Raw genomic sequence first — 6,803 nt, 5'->3', positions numbered from 1 at the left:
AACATAGAAAATCTTGTTTTTTCAAATATCAGATGCTTTCATATTGTAGTCATATAGCAGTGGAGTAAGCTCCACCTCTCAAAGGCTTAATTCAGGACTTCCCTGGTGGCACAGTGGTTAAGAATCCGCCTGCCAGTGCAGGGGACACAGGTTCGAGCCCTGGTCCAGGAAGATCCCACATGCCACAGAGCAACTAGGCCTGTGTGCCACAACTACTGAGCCTGTGAGCCACAACTACTGAGCCCATGTGCTGCAACTACTGAAGCCCACGCACCTAGAGCAACAAGACAAGCCACCACAATGCGAAGCCTGCCCACCGCAACGAAGAGTAGCCCATGCTCGCCACGACTAGAGAAAGCTCTCGTGCAGCAATGAAGACCCAACACAGCCAAAAATAAATTAAAAAAAAAAGGCTTAATCCAAAAACTTTCTGTTGGTATCACACCAAACAAGGTTCACTGTACTTTAGCATCCTTCTAGAACTGTGAGATCCAGCTGGCTTTTTAGGGTGTTGGAAACCTTTATTTTGTGATCTCCATCACGATTTCAAAATGGCCAGCTGTTTACTCAGACAGGTAGGCCCCTTGATCAATTTAGACATCAGCATCTTTTTTTGGTGGTAGTTTTATATATAAGGATTTCTTTTTGCACTTCAACCTCTACCAGCAGGAGGTCTCGATTCCTGTAAGGAAGAGTCATTAGGGGCCATAGCAACAAGTACAAACCCTGGAGGACCAGTGCTTACAGCCTCACTTGGTGTCTTGTTGTACTTTTACCACCTTGCTAAGTGTATTTTGCTTTACTTAGGTCTGTAATATGGTCATATCTCGGCTCAAAGGACTTTTGAACTTGCTTTGATTTGTCACGGTGGACATTTCTTTTTGCTGCACAAACTGCATTTCTTTCTTTTCATAATAATTTCTAATTTTCAGTCTTTGTTTGCACAAGATAACTTTTCTCAACCTTTTACCTTTTCTTTGCTTTTGCCTCTATTTCTTCTGCTTTCTCACTGGCTTTTGTTCAATGAAAGCTACCATGTGCTTAATCTGCTATTGCATGTCAGCACTGCAGAGGCTCATGGCAAAGGCAGAGTTAGCCTAGAGTATAATGGGCTCAAGTTGATGTTTGAAGGGCCAGATGAAAGAAATGGCAGAGAGAAACTCAACAAAGGTCTCAGCTTCCTTGCTTTATAACCCCAGATTCTGGTTTTGCTATTTTTGAGTTTCTCTAATGCTGATTTACGTTATTCTTTCATAGCTTCTATACTTTTTAAAATTTCTTTTAGCTTACTTTGAAATATTAGATTTTATAGTTTCACATTGGGTTGCCATGTCTTTTCAAAGTGTTTTTGTCATGGTTTATGGGGATTTTATTCTGCTTCTTATTCTCCTTTTAAAGATAATAATTTTGCATGGTACTTGGCCAAATTTTTTCTATTGCTTATTTTGAAAATAAGTTTCCCTTTACTTTTTATGAGAGAGGAGGGTTCAAAAAGATAGATTTTCTAGCTTCCCTGTTCCAGGACTTCTGCTGCTGCTGTTTTTGCAAAGTAACAAGAAAAAAATAGCCTCTTTCTGAGATCTCCCTCTCACTGCCTTTTCTTTTCTTTTTTAAATAGGAAAGCAATGCATCACTCTTAACAGGGGAGAATTACTTTAAAACAGGGAGTATCATAATGGGTAGCTGAGAGAAGAGTGGAATTTTAATCAAATGCACATATTGAGTTTAATGATCCAAAACAGATGAATAATTCTCCTCTAGAGTTATAGCCATAACCATAAAAAATACTGCCTGGTCTAAATAACTTTTTTCATATACATTAGAGCAAAGTGATGAGAAAATTTAGTAACTATATAATCCAGAGATGGTCCCACTGCTTCTCAGAGTGCTTTTAATTTCTCAGCCATCATTTTGTTTCTCTCGCCCTCTCCCTCCACATTTGCTGAAAATAAATTCCCTAGGCCACCTTTTTCAGTGTTTTCTCTTACATAATCTCAATACTAGATAATCAGTTATTTGGCAAAGTTTCCTACGAAGCTACATATGTTATTCAAGAATTTGTGTTGCATCCTCTGAAATTTTGTTGAGAACTGACTTAAAATTCCCTAGAGTTTGTCTAAAATACTTTATATACACATCATTTATTGGTTAGGTAATGACTACAATGGACATATAGTTTATTCATTTTTCTCTTCAACTTTTGTGTTGAACAGAATATTGTACTATTTATCCTTATACAGATTTAGGAGTTCCTCTGACTTGTAACAAAGCTGCCTATCTTATGACTATTTTCTCTTTGGGGGGGCGTGTTAGGCTTTCTGTGTTATAACCTAATAGAGTTTCCTTGTTGAGGCCATGGGCTAAGGTCATATTGAGGTAGATTTCAAGCAGGATCTCCTCTCAAAGGGAGAGGTCCTTTCCACCGTCAGGTACTTGGGTGAGTAGAGGAACTGAAGCCCTTAGGACTTAAGCAGCCCAGAGCAGGGGCTTGAGGGCAAAGATGACTCAAGCTCTGTGTGAAGAGACTAGATAGACAATGAAGTAGGCTTAGCCCCCTTCTTAGACCTTACGCCCAGTTTGCTCCTTTGAAGGTTAGTGGGTGCCCTGGTGATAGGGTCAGTATCTGGCTAGGCAGGTCTCAGAGTTGTAATGAGCTACGAAAAGTGTCCTCAAGTGGAACCGTGGAACATTGTCCTGTTTAGGAGGCAGAATTGTCAAAGGTCATGGACTCCCAGGGAGCTCTCTACCAAATCTGGTGGAACGATGTCAGGAAAACAAAGGAGAGAAAAAATATTGAAGACTGTGGCTAAGAGTTTCAAGTGAGGGAGGAACAGGGAAAGATGCCAGATGATGGTGAGTTCACCTGATTCAGCCCTGAGGCCCTGTACAGGGAGTATATACGCTGGGCAACCTCTTTCGTGAGCCACCACGCATACTGCAGAGGCTGGCAGCTGCTTAAAGGAGCTTCTCTCTGAAGCATCCTTTCAGAACACAAGAGACTATTCATAAACCTTTTTCATTCTTCTCAGTCCTTCCAATCTACCACTCCTCAGATTTTATTTTATTTTTCTCAGATGATCTCATCTTCATTTCACAGAGAAAATAGAAATCATCCAATGGAACTTTCTCAAATTCTTGACACCACATCTACCAAATGAACTGCATCCACACTCATGTCCTCATTTTTTGCCTTTTTGATGGAAGAGATATTGTGCCTCCTGTCTACAGACAATTTCTTCACTTGGTTTCTGGATTAAATACCTCATTTCTTGTAAAGGAATTCAGTCATTTATTTGGCAAAGACTTACTGAGCATCTACTTTGTAACAGATGCCATGTTCCATTCGTTGATTAACTGTTTTCTCTTTTGTAGATTCAGCTTCTCTCACTCCATTCATTTTTTCCCGATAGCATTTTACTGTGCTCAGTACTCTGTACCAGTTAAAAACCAACTAAATGGAACCAAACTGAGAAACAGCCCCCCTGTCCCCCACTCCCTCCTTCAGCTACTAGTCTTTATTCTTCTCTTTAGAGCCAAGCATCTCTAAAATGTTACCTATATTTAGCATTTTAATGTCTGCATCTCTCATTCATTCTACTTCTGCTCTTACTAAAAGTATGTTCTCTGTGGTCACCAATAACGTGCATGTGGCTAAAACTGGAATGGAACCATTTCAGTCTTCCCCTTATTTGATCTGTATGCAGCATGTAAAAATGTGGACCACTTCTTTTTTCACTGGGTTTCCATGACACCACATTCTTCCTTTGTCTCTGGTTTATCCTTCTCAGTCTTTTTGCATGCTACATTTTGGTCTGCATTTCCCTTAAATGTTGATCTTCCTCCGGGTTTCCTAGGCATCTTTCCTTCTCATTGTCAGTGCTCTGTGGTTGATGTCATCAGCTCTTCAGACTGAAATTATCATCCATATCATGTAGGAAAAATGCTTTGACATTGTGTTTAGACATGAAGTTGTTGGAATCTAAAAGATTATCTTGTTTAAATAGGTCTATAAGGAGAAAGCCAAAATAAATGTGTTCATGAATCCTTATTAGCAATCTATTTCCTGCTGACTGGGGACATATTACAGCATAGGTGTGTAGAGTCATTTCTTACAACAAACATTCTAACAGATACAGTTTCATGCAATGCTGATGTAATTCACAAATTATCATAACAAACATGAAAAACAAACTTTGTAGTATCTATTGTCTTGAGTTAATGTTACATTTTGAAGGCGATGATGATGACTATGACGATGATGATAATTCTTTTGTAATTACAAGAAGAATATCACAAAAAAGTTCTCTTTGTCCTTCTCAGCAAACTGTCCAGTGATTCATATTTATGATACAGAAACTGCATATATAAATTCAACATGGCCTTCTCCCCACCTGGCTAGTGCTATACGTTCTTTTGCATTTTTGATACCTGAATTATAAATGTTATTAAATCTTCTCCTTTACCTAAAACCTGTGCTAATTATTTTCCATTTGCTTGTCTGGATACACTCTGCCCTTCTCTCCCTTGCCTTATGCCTTGGAAAATTGTCCTCTGAGGACTATATCACTTGTGCCCCTTTGGCTTGTCCAGTGGCATGTATACCAGCTGGAGATACAGCACAAGAGGAGAGCAAGGTCAGGGCATTTCTTCCCTGCCTGCTCCCTGCTCTGTGCCATATCTCTGGCAGTAGCTGTGTCACTCCCCAACTATATGTTCTGCCGGGCAGTGCCTCCCTCTAGGTTCCATTAACGCTGTCTCTTGGGGACGTCCCTGGTGGTCCAGTGGCTAAGACTCCATGCTGCCAATGCAGGGGGCCCGGGTTCGATCCCTGGTCAGGGAACTAGATCCCACAGGTATGCTGCAACTCTCCGCAACTAAAGATCTTGCGTGCCTCAACTAAGACCCGATGCAGGCAAAATAAATAAATAAATAAAACATAAATATTTTAAAACAAAACAAAAAACACTGTTTCCTACTCTTGACTTTTTAGTCATAGGTGTAATAATGTTTCCCCACTGCTGCAAAGCTCTCAGTGCCTCGATATTCCCTGTCCTCCTCAGTTCTGCCCATTCCTTGTTACTCCTTTCCTTAAAGTCTTATTTGAATCCATCTAGGGTGAATTTGTTTTCTTTCTGGGAACCTGACTTTTATGATAGTGTTGTAAAACTAGCCCAGTGCTCTGCATCCTCAAAAGCACTTGTGTCATCAATTTTCTGCTTCTGTTAAAGATTCTCATTGAATAACATTGTCAGTTGGGGTCCCAAGATTTTGCCTGTATTTCAACCAAAGCTGAAAGTTTGCATTTGTAATTTGGTATTTCATACGTGCTAATGATTCTCAAATTTATATCTCTAGCCCAGATCTGTCTCTTAAATTTTATTTATTTTATTTTATTTTATTTATTTATTTATTTATGGCTGTGTTGGGTCTTCGTTGCAGTGCGTGGGCTTCTCATTGTGGTGGCTTCTCTTGCTGCGGAGCACAGGCTCTAGGCGCATGGGCTTCAGTAGTTGCCGCGCGTGGGCTCAGTAGTTGTGGTTTGCAGGCTCTGGAGCACAGGCTCAGTAGTTGTGGCACACGGGCTTAGTTGCTCGGCGGCATGTGGGATCTTCTTGGACCAGGGCTCAAACCCGTGTCCCCTGCATTGGCAGGCGGATTCTTAACCACTGCGCCACCAGGGAAGTCCTGTCTCCTAAATTTTAGAACCACATGTTCAACTCCTCTGATTTCTCTGCTCTGATATCCCACAGACACTTAAAACTCCAAATGTCCAATTCCAATTCATCTCCTTGTATGTCCTTTGAGCAACTTTCTCAGCCTGTTCCTGCCGGTATAAAGTTAGGAACCCAGAAACTTCTTTACGATTGAATAGTCACGGTCCCTATTAGTCCAGGCTGGCAGTACTTTTGCTAGTACAATTCCCGTAAGAACTTTGGGAGTTTTCTATATATCAGATGAAAGTTCACTCCATGCTCTAGAAGCCAAAGCCACATTTGTTTTCAAGACAGTCTTCTCTTTTTAGACTAATTTACTGCTACTTTCGGATCAGGCTTCTGTGGACCTACATCTTTAAGCTTTTGAGAAACCATTTTGTTCAGCCCAAGAAAGCACCAATTTAAATTCCTTAGAAGCCTTAGAAAAGTGTCTTCTGGCCATAGTTTTGATTTTATCCTTCATCTTTAGGCCATGTCTTAATTTGAAAATCTTTTATTTGCTTGAGAAGCTGGAAATAAGAGTTTACATTCCAGAGTGGCAAATTCTAGCCCCTCTATAATCTCCTTAAATTCTGCTTACATATTGGTCAGTTGTTTTTGGAGCCCATCTCTTTCTTGAAGCTCCTCATACTTCAGCTAGTATAAACACTCTCAATTTTCTTCCTAGAAATCTCTGCTCAAATCCAAAAGTCCATCAGGTTACCGGGTGGACTATCTTTCAAGTTACTGCAGGTGATACTTTTACCACTATATTATATGACATGGGTCACTATTTTTTAAGCTTCTGTAGCAGTTTCCTCATCTTTTTTCTAGTCTCCTGCAATCATTTTCTTGCTATTTCTACTAACAGTTTCCTTTTCATCTGCCACATGCTCTTGGAATCAACGTCACGTATTTTAGAGTTTTGTTATGGCATGATCCCAATGCTGTATACTGCATAATATTGTAGTTGCTTTTCCCTTGCCTGTATTTCTCATGTGAGGATGGCAAGTATGTTTCCAGTGCCTGGACCATAGTAGGTTTTCAATAAATATTACTTCATAAGTAAGTAAATTAGTTCTTAACTGTTAAAGACCCTTTAAAGGCATC

General features: G+C 40.1%; 1 pseudogene; it reads right to left on the bottom strand.

Moving 5' to 3' along the window:
- Positions 1-465: 465 nt before the first annotated feature.
- On the bottom strand, positions 466-1,079 carry LOC118884058 (annotated as a pseudogene).
- Between the last annotated feature and the right edge of the window lie 5,724 nt (positions 1,080-6,803).

The sequence above is a fragment of the Balaenoptera musculus genome, chromosome 18 (genome assembly GCF_009873245.2).
Source record: "Balaenoptera musculus isolate JJ_BM4_2016_0621 chromosome 18, mBalMus1.pri.v3, whole genome shotgun sequence".
Taxonomy (NCBI): domain Eukaryota; kingdom Metazoa; phylum Chordata; class Mammalia; order Artiodactyla; family Balaenopteridae; genus Balaenoptera; species Balaenoptera musculus.
This window is presented reverse-complemented; position numbering and strand designations above follow the sequence as displayed.